This window comes from Trachemys scripta, chromosome 10 (genome assembly GCF_013100865.1).
Source record: "Trachemys scripta elegans isolate TJP31775 chromosome 10, CAS_Tse_1.0, whole genome shotgun sequence".
Taxonomy (NCBI): domain Eukaryota; kingdom Metazoa; phylum Chordata; order Testudines; family Emydidae; genus Trachemys; species Trachemys scripta.
Genome location: NC_048307.1, coordinates 43,662,742 through 43,676,391, shown reverse-complemented (window position 1 = coordinate 43,676,391; position 13,650 = coordinate 43,662,742). Strand labels below are relative to the sequence as shown.

The window sequence follows — 13,650 nt, the reverse complement described above, 5'->3', positions numbered from 1 at the left end:
CGGCTGGGGTCCGGAGGCACAGGGGCTGCCCGAAGCCGGTAGCGCTGGCTCGGGCAGCTTGGCTCTTAAACAGAGCCAAAGTCTGAGTCTGGGGAGGAGCAGAGCAGCCGCGGGAGAGGAAGTGCCCGGCCGGTATTTTTCCTGGACATGTTCGGCTTTTTGGCAATTCCCCCCGGACGGGGGTTTGATTGCCGAAAAGCCGGACATGTCCGGGAAAAACCGGACGTATGGTAACCCTATATCAGCATTTCTTCAACTTCCTGAACCAGGACTGTCTTCATCTCTTTCAGGAGCTGCTGGTTTCTGCACCAGCTTGGCCCTGGGCTGGAGCTGGAGCTGGAGCTGGAGCTGGTGTGTCATGTGTCTGTCCCAGGAGTGGGGAAAACACATCCTTGTATGCCTTCTGGAGGTTGCCCATTTGCCCTCCCTGTGTCCTAGTTAGCTGTGTCCCCAGAGGTACTTTCTCAGTGCCCGCAGGTTTGGGAACCTGGGATCCTGGATCAGCCCCACCATCCTTGCAGTGAATGAAAACACTCTGCTGGACCCTCCACCATTTCTGCAAATTGACATGAAAAACTGGTCTGTGTTTCAGTCTGTCTGAAACAGAATCTTGTAGTCCATAGGTCCAAGAAGGCGCTGGAGCACTTGTGTGGCCCTGCCCCAGGGATCCCCATACCAGGAGCTTGCCGGCCGGGCTCTCTGGAAGGCAAATTGTTGGGGTATAAGCAGGTTTCTTGAGGGCAGAATGTCACTGGCCTCAGCACATTGTCAGTGCTGACCCCACACTTTCCAAAAGCATGACAGTCCTCCAACTCATTTCCCTGGGGCCACCCAGTGGGAACATCTGGCTGCTGGCCCTTTAAATACCTAACGTCCCCCTTTACCAAAATCAGGAGATTGTCTTAAAAATCACAATACGTTAATAATGATACACTCAGAGTTCTTTTTATTTGCTGTCTGGCCTTTGATTCTTTAGGGGGGTCACTTTTTCAAGCTTTTCTCTGGAATCATAGGTGCTAGGAACTCAATTTTGTATTGATTTGGAAGTTCAGATTCTGGTGTATTCACATGACTCCAGGAGCTGGGGCTTTCAGCAAAACCCCAAGGGTCATGAGACTTGCAACAGAATCAGGAGTTGGCAACACTTATTCCTGATTTACCCCAGTGTAACTGAGAGGAGCACCAGGGCCATGCTGCTCCTTGGTACGGCATAGTCCAGGAAGATGTCTCTGCAGGGCAAGTACCTTTGCTCATCATGGCACAAGTAAATTTGCTTCCCACCCTGTATTTTGAATCCCTGAGCTGTCACCAGCAGCTCTTCTGCAAGCAAACAAGCTTTCCTTTCAACTTGGTTTATCCCATCTGCCCATCTACAAGTGAAGTGGAGGATAATCGTATCAACAACTGTCACCTACACAGCAAGCCAAAGATTTATAAGCCCTTGATGACATGACTTGTATCAACTCTACATACAGTGCTTCACATCCCTCTGAAATGCAGCTGCAGCTGAGGAGTAGCCTTGCAGCTATTTACCAGCACACAGCAACGCTACAGAACAGATTAGGGTAGGAAGTGAAGGAGAATCCTGTATCCAACATTGCTGCACTGAAATGGAGCTAAGTGGTTATTATTAATTATGATTAAGGCAAATCTGTCTAAATGCTTGTGGCACAAATATATAGCACCTTTTATCCAGAAGGACCCCAAGGCTAATATTAATCTCCTTTATATGTATAATTTCACCGACCACTGAAGTGAAGCCACCTCTGGGGTGGAACCTGACAGCTGTTTAACAGCACCCAGCAACATGGTTTAGGATAGGAAGTGAAGGAGAAAAGGGTTTTCTGGGCTGAGTTTAGTTACCTGAGTTGGAAATTGGCCAGGTGTAAAAGGGTGGACTGGAGGCTCAGGTTCCTGCCACACCCATCCCAGGGAAGGAGCAGTGGAGAGGTCCTCCAAGCAGGCTAGAGTGGCTGCAGGGGAAGCAGCCAATCAGAGAGGCTGCAGGGAGCAGCCAATGAGGGTCCAGCAGGCTCATATGAAAGGAGCTGCAGGGGCAGAGTTCAGTCCATTTGCAGGGACTGTGGATGTAAGAGGTGTTCCTGGCTGGCTGCTGGAGCTGAAAGGACTGGCTAGATCAGTCTGCTTGCAGGCACCAGTGAGCAAGAGGTGCTCCTCGCTGGCTGCAGGGGTTGAGGCTGGTAGTTGTTGGCAGGGTCTGGGAAAGTGAGGGAATAGCTTCTGGCTGGCTGCCAGGACTCAATTAAGACAGGCTATGGCAGTGGTGGGCAACCTGCAGACTGCACGTGGCCCATCAGGGTAAGCAAGCCACTGGCGGGCTACCAGACTGTTTGTTTACATTTGCATGGCTGTGGTTTGCCGTTCCTGGCCAATGGGAGCCGCAGGAAGCGGTGGCCAGGTCCACTCTGCTTTCCACAGCTCCCATTGGCCGGGAATGGTGAACCGTGGCCATTGGAAGCTGCGAGCGGCCGTGCAAATGTAAACAAAGGGTAGGGTGGCCCACCAGTGGCTTACCCTGATGGGCTGCATGCAGCCCGCAGGTTGCCTGCCACTGGGCTATGGGGAAGTGGCCCAGGGAAAAGCAGTTTGTTAAAGGCACGTGGCATGTGGCTGCTACTTAGAGGGTCCCTGGGCTGGAACCTGGAGTAGTGGGTGGGGGTCTCCCTCTGCCACCAGCAGCCATTGGGGAAGTAGCTTTTCCTGAGAGAAAGGAGTTAGGCGGGCCTAGGGAAAGGACTGTATTTGGACCTGTTATCCCCCTGGAAGGGGGCTGAACTGTGACTGACCCAGCTAGAGAGTTGGTGTCAGAGGACTAAAGGGCAGGCGAAGAGCCTCCAGGGAGAAAGCCCTCGGGGGTGCTGCTCCACACCGGAGCAGGCACCTTCTCACACAAGCTGGCCAGCTAGGCTACTGCGATAGGCCCTCTTGGTTAGACTGGAGCCTGGGGAGGGCTATAGAGCCGTTACCAATAGTGGGGTGCTGTGATGGGCCCTGTTGGACTGTGAAGGGACTGAGCCCAGGGAGGGCTACAGGATATTACCGAGGGCTTTGAGATAGGCTGGTTGGACAGCGTACCCCAAAAAGGGGTTGTTTGCACATAGAGTGTGGGTGACTCAGCCGGAGGGCTGTGTCACTGAAGACCCACCTGAGAAGCGCAGTGGATTCCTGGGGGCACCATGAGCTGAGAAATTGAGAACTGCAGGCATGCACATACTGGACTAGGGGGCACTCGTGAGGGGTGGGTGCCACCCCACTACACCAGGGCATCTGGCTAACACCACTGAACTTATGGAAAGGGACCTGGAATCTTTAAGGGCCACAAGTGGCCAGCACCCTGGTTTCCTATTTCATTCCTTTTACAGTTGCTCCTCTTCAGGGACTCTGGGTAGTTTGATACAGTTTGTGCCCCAGGAGGAGGCAGAGCTGGCCCTGTTGATGGGCAGGTGGCATGGTGGCCGCGTTATTCTCTTGTAGATGTTGTGTGTGTTCAGGGCAGGACTCTTGGATGCTTGACAAAGCAGAAATAGGTAGGACCCGCAGCATAGTGACCTTCCAGCACTGCCATGGAGCCAGCCCTTCCTCTGTGGTTATGTCCATCTCATGATACTGGGCAGTCATCTAAGACAGTGAGCTGGGGAAGGCCACCTTCTGTTACCCAGTGAACATGTGCACACACCCATCCCTGGGCCAGAGTGTTCTTTGGTGATTGAGTCAATTGAAACTTATGCTCCTTGTACCTGTATTCCAGCTGACCCAAGTCTGGCTGGTGTGCTCTGGGGACAGACTGCAGTAGGAGGAGTGTGGTGCCCCTGCTGTCAGTAACACCATCACAGGGTGGCTGTGGGTCACAGGAAATGGGTCTCAACCCTGCCTGTGCCATGGTGAACTCACCTTTCCAGCTTGGGAAAAATGAAGAGGGGACATATGTCCCATCAGGCCTCTGGGATAAATAAGGGCAAGGCCTTGGGGGTGGAGACCCTGGAGCCAGAGGACAGCCCAGGGAGGGCCCTGTGCCCCTGTTGGGTGTGAGGGGCAGGGAACCTAGAGAGGATGGCAGCTGAAGGAAGCCGAGGGGCTGTGTCCTGCCACTCTCTGTGATTGCTAGGGTGAAGGAAGACCAGGGAGCACCCCTATGGCTATGGCCCTGTGCAAGGGGCAGGGAGCTGGGGATGACAGGGAGAAGCCTAGGAACCCCCCCACACTCCCCCAAGGAATCTTGGGCACTGAAGAAGAGTTGAGGTGACAAAAGGCAGCAGAGAGGGGACGGAAGTTGACACCTTTGAGATGTGCACAATAATAAACTACCCTGTGACAAGAGGGTTCCCAGCCCAAGAGAGTCTTCAGTGGGGGGAGCAACTGAGGCTGGGTGCCTGCAGGGGCACCTTCCTGCCATGAGGGGGTGCTCTGGAGGCAGTGCTGCTATTACAGCCACACACCCTCCATTGTTTACATCACCCCTCCCTCCCCCCCCATGGCCTCTGCACACTCGGGTCCCTAATCAACACCCTCCTAACAAGCCCCAGCGTCAGGTGATGCCCCTTCACCTCCTGGCTGGCTGTGAGGGCCCAATGCCATGGTGAGATCTTCTCAGGGAGGGGGGCCATTTTCAGCCACAGCAGGGTGAGTCTGGAATAACTGAAGAGCTGTGAGCCAGACCCAGCTCCCAGTGCCAGCCCACATCTCACTGCGCCACCCTGCCTGCGGAACTGAGCATGAATTGTGCCCACGGGGAAGCCAGGATGCTCCAGGGCTCTCAGGGTTACACACCCTGAGTCCTCCTGAACCTGCTGACAAAGGAGATTACTGGGCAAGATGGGCAACTCACAGGGGTGCTGTGGCCAGAAGGCTGCAAGGCCCCCAGAAGAAGACTCTCCAGCCTCCCGAAGAAACCCCCAGCACAAGAGAATTCTGGGGGACATTCCCACTGCCCCCTACAACTACCCCTGGCTCCCACAACACCTCTTGGATCTCCATGACCAGGATGCAGGCTAAGGCACCAGGTCTGAAGAAGTATCCTGGCAATGCCCAGACAGAGGAGGTGCCCTGCCTGCAAACTCATCCCCAACACTGTCAGGCTGCCCTGTTGGGTGCAGCCCAATGAGGTAGGGACAACAAGTCAAAGAGTCAGAGAGTTTAAGGCTAGAAGGGCTCAGATCACCCAGTCTGACCTCCTGTGCATCACAGGTCACCGTCACCTCCCAGCACCTGCACGCTAAACCCACCAACAGGACCGAGAGCAAAGGGTCACAGCCCACAGGAGCCTCGACTGTTCTTTGCCACAGGGAGAGCTAGGAGGGACCGAGCAGCACAGAAATGGTTAATGAGATACACCCAGGTAATCCTGACAAGTGACCTGCAAGCAAACGCTGCAGAGGAAGGTGAACCCCGCCCAGGTCTTTGCCAATTGGACCTGAGGGAAAATTCCTTCAAGACCTCCCATATGGTGATCAGTGAGACCCTGAGCATGTGGGAAGAACCAGCCAGCCAAGCACCCGAGAGAGACAGTGCTCAGTGCCACCTCAGAGCCTCGCCCACCCCGCCCAGTGTCCCCCCTGCAGCTGTGGCCATCCCTCATGTTTCAGAAGAAGGAGACCAAAAACCGCCATAATATACAGAGGGGGGGAATCCAGTCCTGATGCCTGCAGGTGAGCTGCTAAAGCCCTGAAGCATGGAACATCAGACATCCACCAGAAGGGAGCCCGAGGGCTGCCAAGCCCTGCCCCCTACCATCACAAGCACCCCCTCACAAACTTGTCTAGCTGTTCCCATCTGGGGGTGAGTCAGTGGCCTGGGTGAAAAGAGTTTGCTGGGTCTCAGTCCAGCTCCCAGGGACACTTGACAAAACCTTTACTGTGATTGGCACTAGCTGGCATCCTCAGCAGCAAGGTCAGGCACTGGAGGGGTCATGGAGGCCGCACTGTCTTCTCTCCCATGGGGGTGGTTCCCTCCAGCTCAGGACAGGGGCGCATGGCTGGAGAAGCTTGGACTGAGCTGTCCTTACTCTGTGCATAAAGAGGACTCCAGCTATCAAAACATACTCAGTTGTTGTCTGTATTGTGTGGCCCCACCTTCACCTGCTGGGGGTGGGCCTTTCATTTTCTTTGGCTCCACCCATCAAATAGGCTGACATCTCTGTCACCAGCTGGAAACGTCATTGACCTCCGCATTCCTCCCCTCGATTATTCCCTGTCATGCCTCCCTCAGGCCCCCTGGTCTCATCAGTCTCTACCAAGTCTGAGATGGGGAGCAGTGGGCATGGGAAGGACTTGTCTCCTCGAAGAAATGTGGTTCAGTCCCCTTCCCGCTCCTCAGGCATCCTGAACTGTTGTTGTCACGACTCAGCAGCCTATTCACTGGGCATGGGGGCTGACTCAGGGCTATGGGGGTCTGAATGCCAGTCACCGCTTCCTGGAAAGGAAGGCAGGTGTTTCTAACTGAATCATCCAGTGCATTAGCTAGGTTTTGGGGGGTTCCAGAACCGTGCTGCAGTCTGAGCCTCCTCTGTCTATCAGGAACGGATCTCAGCCCACCAAACTTCCAAATTAGAAGACAGCAAAAGTCAGCCCCGAAAGTGCAGCCCCCATGTGCTTCCCAGTCCAGAGGAGGCAATCAGCCTCCCTCAGGCAAAAGCCAGATGCCACCATTTACAAAAGCAGCCACTGCTTCATTTTTGGGATTGCAGCTTGTGACTCCTTGGCTCTGATTTTCAGATGTGCTCGACCCCTTGGACAATCAGGCTCCAGGTGTCTCAAGCTGGCACCCACAGTCAGTGGCTGCTTTTGAAAATGTGCCGGCGTGACCAGGAAAAACCTTGCCAAGTGACCCGAAGGTCACAGATTGGGTGGACCAGTGGTTAGGCCACTAGCCTAGGACTTGGAGACTTGGGCTCAAATCTCTGCTGAGTCACAGACTTCCTGTGTGATCTGGGGCAAGTCATCTAGCCTCTCCGTGCCTCAGTTCCCAGTCTGTAAAATGAGGATCGTAGCTCCTACAGTAAAGATTGTGAGGTGCTCAGGTACTACAGGTCTGGGGGCCAGACCATAGCAGAAATAAACAGGTCTTGGCAGGCTAATGGGGGAAGGGAATTCCAGAGGGGAGGTCCCTGCTCTGGAGATGGGGCCTTTGGAAAGCAGCAACCTTGGAACCAAACCTTGCTGGGTTTGCTAGCTTGAAGCTGACACTGTCAGAAACAAACAGGGAGTTAGTGCAATCTGCATCGAGAGCATGGAGCACCACTGGGCTACCAGTGGGGGAAGTGTCTGAAGAGTCTTTGTGAGGAGATGTCCCCCTCCCACACAAGGCAAAGCAGGTTAAAGTAGGTCACTGAATTCCCCTCAGCTGTGGCTTAAGTAGTCCCCGATTGATGATGGAGTCCAGCTGAGAAGGGACAGGCAGGGCTAGGACAAAGCCAGGAAGCTGGCAGCAGATAGGGGCTGCAGACAGGGAGCCTGTGGCCACTGTCTGTATGTTAGAGATGGAAGGAAGCCCAGGGGGCGTGTAGAAGCCCCAGGGGATCCAGCTCCTGAAGGAAGGGTTTATCCGGAAGGGTGGTGAAGCAAAAGCCTGAGAGAGGTGGAGTAGGAAATGGCCCAGGGAAATGGCAGCAAGGTGGGGCATTGCAGACATTAGCTGCTGATTAGAGAGTCCCTGATCTGGAACCTGGAGTGGAGGGTGGGCCTGGGTTCCCCTACTAGCCACTGGGGAAGTGGCATAGACTGGGCAGTGTAGCAGAAGATTGCCAGGGACAGGTTGTCCAATGGGACTTTGATACCCCAGAAGTGGAGGACCAGAGTGACATGGCTGAAGGGCCGTGCCATGAAGAGAGAGCATCCAACGTGCAGAGAGAGAGAGAGAGTAAGAGCGAGGCAGCAGGGCATGTGAATGAGTGACAGAAGGGGGTGCTGGACTTTGAAGGAGCTAATCCCCAGATTAGCTATGAGGAGGGGCTCTAGCAGTGAGTGTACTCCGTTACAGTCTTCAAAGGCAGCTGTAGGTAGTGCACGTCAGTTATCCAGCCTGGCCGTGACAGAGACCTAGACAGTTGTGGAGACGTCCATATTTGAGCAGAAGTGTTTCAACCACCTACCCAGGCTCCGAAGGATAAAAGCACTTCAGGCTACTGCTGCTACCTGAAAGTCCAGGTGTAGCCAGGGATGTGAAAGGGCCACCAGTTGTGACCCTCGCTAATAAAAGCTGGAGAGAGGCCTTTAGTAGAGGGAGGAGACAGCACCTCTGTCAGAGCCAGCAAGTTGTTCCCCCAGGCTCCCAGCATCACTTTTCTCCTGTCTGATCTGAACTACAGCCAGACTCTAGGAAAACAGATGGCATGGCCTGGGTTTGATGGGAGTGGAACGTGGACTTGTTTTGCATCAGCTTGCTGACTGCACCTCCCCAGCAGCCTCACAGGCTCACCAAATAGGAGTGGGTGACAGGCGAGAACCCTGCGGAATACCATCCCCAATACTGTGGAAGTGCCCTGGGGACGTATGAGTCACAGGCCAAAGCCACCCAGCCTCTGGGACCTCCCTGAGAGCTAGTTGTCTGTGATTCCATCAAGGGGCTGCAGGCGGGACCACAGCACTGCCTGCCCATCAGCAGGGACCCTCCTCCATCCCCAGGAGAAGCTCCCTGACCAGCGAGACCAGCACAGCTTCTACCATACCCTGACATCAAGCCAGGCAGGACCAGAGGATCCTAGGTGGTGCCACAGCTGTCCTGATACAACTTCCTTAATGACCTTTCCCAGAGGAGGAAGGTCAGAGGCTGGACTGCAGTGATGAGGCTGTCAGCCCTGGGAGATGGCTTGCTTGGGGGAAGTTAGCACTTGGCCCTCCTGGGCAGAGGTGATAACTGTTTGCCAGCAAAGATCTGCCCTGTCCTTGTCTCACCACTTTACCTAGCTAGGAGGGGCACTGATCCATCCCACAGGTTGGAGGCTGCAGACCTCCAATTACCTCCTGGCTCTGCCCCAGTAAAATTGGCCTAGGGTGAGGGGAATAGCATTTGCTCTCTCCTAGAAATTGGACAATCTGGTCTGAACCTGACCAACCTTCTTGACAAAGCAATCGGGACATTCCTCCAAGTGAGGACATGCTGCCTTGGTTCCCAAGGGGAGGCAGGCTGGGCTGGGTCACCTCATCCCCTGGAACAAGCCTTCCGACTGGGGACCTTGCGGTTGGTAGGGTGGAAGAAACAAAGACTTTCTTAGCCTTCATCATCAGCATCATCACCACAGCGCAGGGCCTTCAAAAGTCAACAGGCCACAGCTGGGCAGGCGGGTGAACTGTGAGGGTGGCAGAGAAGGAAAGGACATTTAGGAATCCTGGTCAAGGGTGAGAAGCTGGGTATAATTGCCGCCAGCAGTGCAGTGCTCTCCCCTCAAGAGATCTGGCACCCAGCCCCATCGATCCCTGAGGGTAGGGCAGCACAGTGGGTCCGCAGGACAGACCATGGGGTAGGGAGTTGGGTCATCTCCTGTGTCTTACACTGCACCAGGGCCAGGGTGAGCTTGTGGGCTTTCTGTGCTGCACTGAGACGGCAGGCGGGGGGCTCGGCCTACAGATGCATGGACAGCCGGTGCACTAGACGCGCGTGTGTATGTGTGTGAGCTTTGTGCATCCCTGCCTCCAGCTCAACAGCACTCTCCTGCTCACTGAGCCGAAAGCAATCACATGACTCCAGCCCGGAGCGGCACTGAGCATGGGCGAAGCCATCTGGGCTGCTGTGCTGTGCTCTGTTAAGTGAAACAACAAAGCCAGGAGGAGCAGCCAGCCGACAAGCCTTTTGTTTTCTTCCACTCAGCCTCCTCAGCCCCCCTTTTGTCTGCTCCCCTGTGGAGAGAGGCCAGCCATCTCCGGCCCTGATCCCTGGCACACAGCAATGCTTCCTCCCTAGCCTGGACCAGCCTGGCAGCCTCCCAGGGCATTCGCGGCTGCAGGGACTTGGCCGAAGGAATCACCGTGAGTATCGAGGCCTGGCAGTGGCCGGAGCTGGGGCTGGGTGGGTGGGAGAGCGAGCAACACTGCCTGTCACTGAGTGGAGCAGGGAGGAGGGGGAAGTAGCCACAGACGCGGAAGGCCCTGCCCTGCCCAGCCCAGCCCTCCTGGCTCCGGCAGGTGTTGCTGAATGGACAAGCCCTTCCACTCAGGACACTGCCTGTTGTGTTGGGGCTGGGAGGGGGCAGGAGCCAGCTGGGAGGAAGGGGAGGTTTCCTGCTCATTCCCCCACCCCACACCTCGATGCCTTCTGCCCACATAGGCCTTTGTGAGGCGCTCGAGTTCTAGTCTGGCTGTGGGGGACCCTGCTGTACAGCCCAGGGCAGCAAGGGGGCAGGGCTGTGATCAGGGGAAGAGTCCTGCTAGCAGGTGTCTCGTTGGGGCAGCAGGCCTGAGGTGGGCCGGTGTTGTGCCATCTTCCCCTAGAGGCCATTGCTGATGGGCATGGGGGTTCAGCTCAGGTTCTTCTGCTTCCAGGGGCTGCAGCGGGGTGCGTCCAGGTGGGCCCAGCAGTCCTGTTCAGGCTCCGTTCCTCCACACAGCCTGCTCACAGGTCTGTTCCAGGCGGGCCTAGGGATCCTGGAAGGTTCAGTTCCGCCCTAGGGCTGTTCTACCCAGGCACAGGAACCCTGTTCAGGGTCTTCTGCTCCTGTGCCCAGGATCCGCCTGAGGTGGGCGTTTCTCTGCCGGGTAGGACCCAGAGCAGGCTGTGCACAGGCAGAAGGATCCCGTGAGGATATTCTGCCTATTCCCAGGAGCAAGGGAAACAGCCTGCGGCCCCTGGCATGACTGGCGGCAGGGAGCAGGCCCAGGTTCCTCACTGAGCTCTGTCAGTGTCTGAGACGGAGTCGCTGCGGCCCTGCCTGGGTGCTGTTTAAAGGGTCGCTGCCACACTTGGCGATAAAATCCCAGGAGGGGATCTGTCCCCGTGAAGTACTATTGTATCAGCGAGGCTGGGTTTGGAGCAGGGCCAACGCCTTCTGGGTCATGTCCCTAGGCAGGCCGGAGACACTGCTGAGGCCAGGGTGTGACTCCTGTTTGACGGAAGTGCAGAGACATCGTCCTCGGGTTTTGTCCTGATCCCCACTGTCTGCCTCACTGCAGTGGGGCAATGCTGCGCTGATCCCGGCTGGGGAAGGAGGGGGAGACCTTACAGAGCAAAGGAGAGCCAAAACGTCACTAAATCCATGATTCTGCTGGGCAAGCATCCCAGCTGCTGGTGGGAAGTTATCCAACCCTGCCTCTCCCAGCAGGAGGCACTGCAGGACACAATGCAGGAGCACTGGCTGTGAAGGGTTGTGGGCAGAGTCCCCCTCTCTTACAGGCGGAGTTGCCCTGGTTGCGGGATGAGTGACACAGATTCAGTGAGGGGAGCCCTGCCTTCTGTTATGTGCCAGCCCTGCCTGCCTCGTGCCAGCTCTGCCTGCAGGCAGTGACTCAGGAGTGCCCGCTGGGCGAGACTTTGCCCCACTTTAGTGGTGAGCTGCCCCTACAGAGCCAACCTGTCCGGTGCTGATCAGGGGTTAGTGCCCGTGCTGTCTGCTGAAGGAAAATGAAGCGAACTTGCATTGGGCTGGGCCTCTCTGCCAGGGACCCTTATGCCACCCACTGTATTGTTCCATGCCGGGTGGATTGAAGCACTGGCAGAGCTTTGGGTTGGGCCCCTTCACCACCTTAGCAGCTTCCTGCTCCTTCTACCCTTGTGCGTGGGAGAGTTTTATACTCCCTCCGCCCAGCCCAGAGCCTGGAGGTGGTGGCTGGGTCATTGCACCGGGCTGCCCTCACCTTCCTGGGATCTTGCCAGAGCAGTAGATCCAGCTCCTGCTTTTCCAGGTTTCCCTTGCTTCGGAGAGGCCTGCTTCTCTACTGCAGAGATTCCTAGCCATGGGGTGTGAGGTACAGGGCTCTGTACACCTCTGGGCCACATCTGTCTCTCTGGGCAGGAAGGGATCATTCTAGGGAATTCCTCCCCCCCAGAAATAGAAGAAAGGCCTGGTAGCTGCAGCGTTAAACAGCTTCCCGGGACGGTGGTAGACTTGGAGTAGTTCAGACAAGATTAGCTGTGTTTTCGAAAGATATGCTTTAATCCGTTTTCTTGGCAAAGTTCTGCGGCCTGTGTGTGCGAGCGTGGGGGGTCAGGCTGGAGGATCTGGGGTCCCTTCTGGTTGGAATCTGCGATTTCCTGTTCATCTCCTTTCTTCATGGGCCATGGGGAGAATGGGATTGCCCATTTTGCTCTTAACAAGCTCCCAACACTTGCTGCTGTGCATTAGGATGATGAGCATAATCAAATCTCCTGCTTCAGGCCTGGCTGCCTGCGGGGGTCAGGAAGGATCCCCCCCGATGCACAATTGACCAGTTGTGTTCTATTTGTTTTTTTTTGCCTTCTGAAGCATCAGAGATTGGCCACAGCTGGAGATGGGACACTGGTTGGGGTGGACCGTAGCTGTGTGGTGCTCCAGAGAATCCTCTGTCTTACATGTTGGGCTAGTGCATCCTGCTCACATGCTCAGAGTTCAACTGATTGTCAGATTTGGGGTCAGGAAGGGTTTTTTCCCCCAGGGCTGATTAGCAGGGACCTGGGGAGAGGGTCTTCTCTTTCTCTATTGCATGTGGTGCTGGTCGGCTGCTGGGATCAGCTGGACATGTCTCACCTAATCGGTTCCCTGCCATTGCAGGGTTCTGGGGCATAGGTGGCCCCTCCATCCATCCTGTTCTCTGCCTGTGGCACACAACAGCTTAGCTGGACTAAAGCATTTCAGCTCTCAGGAGACTAAAGTCTCTGGGCTTCATCTCGGGGTTTTCAGGGGAAATGTAATGGCCGCATTTCTCCAGTTTGCTTATGAGAATGTGATGTGGGACTGGGTCAAAGCCTTGCTAAAATCCCGAGATGTCAAGGAGTCTCAGTATAATTATCTGCCCACTGCTTGGCCATCAAAGGTCAGCAGGGAGGACTCAGCCAGTTATCTCACTCCTCTGACATCTCCCTTCTGCCAAGGGCAGGATAGCTTGTCTGTCCTTGAACTGGGGGAGAGCCCCAGGGAGACACCAGCCTTCTTAAGAACCAAAGTGAGTGCTTCCCTTCAGCTGGCCCTGCTGTACCATCCTGCATGGTGTTTGGGGTCGGTGAAGGCTGGGCCAGGTAACTGTCATCCTGGCTGCCCTGCCACACAGGAGCTCATAGGGCAGTTCTCTCGGCTAGGAAAAGCCTGGGCCTGACATGGAAACAGCTGCTAAAATCTGGCAGCTTATCCCGATGTCCCTTGGATTCGCTCCAGGCCTTAACTGATGGCTCTGGTGAGGGCAGGATGCCCTGGGGTTACACCTGGGTGACAGAAAGGAAGGGGTTTCCCTTAGGATTCAGATATGTCTGCGAGACTTGTACGCAGCTTGACATACATACGTTTGTTCTCTGCTGTACCCCACATCAGTGCTGGAGTTAAAGACTAGGGCCTAGATCCTTAAAGGTATTTTGGCACCGAACTCCCATTGACTTTACGGGGAATTAAGTGGCTAAAGACCTTTGAGGATCTAACCTTTGCTCGTCCAAGGGCAGCATTGCAGTCTGGTGAGCTCTAAGCGTTCAAAAATCACAAGTCAGGCCTCCAAAAATTGTGAGATAAGCTTAAAAATC

At 55.5% G+C, this 13,650-nt stretch overlaps 1 protein-coding gene across 10 annotated transcripts in view; it reads left to right on the top strand.

The window, feature by feature from the left end:
- Positions 1–9,717: 9,717 nt before the first annotated feature.
- The window catches only part of PARP6 (poly(ADP-ribose) polymerase family member 6), a 53,035-nt gene continuing 49,102 nt past the window's right edge, over positions 9,718–13,650 (top strand). For all 10 annotated transcript variants that reach the window (XR_004647540.1, XR_004647539.1, XR_004647538.1 and 7 more), the window contains exon 1: positions 9,718–9,980. The gene's annotated coding sequence lies outside the window, so the exon portion shown is untranslated. The remainder of the gene's footprint in view (positions 9,981–13,650) is intronic.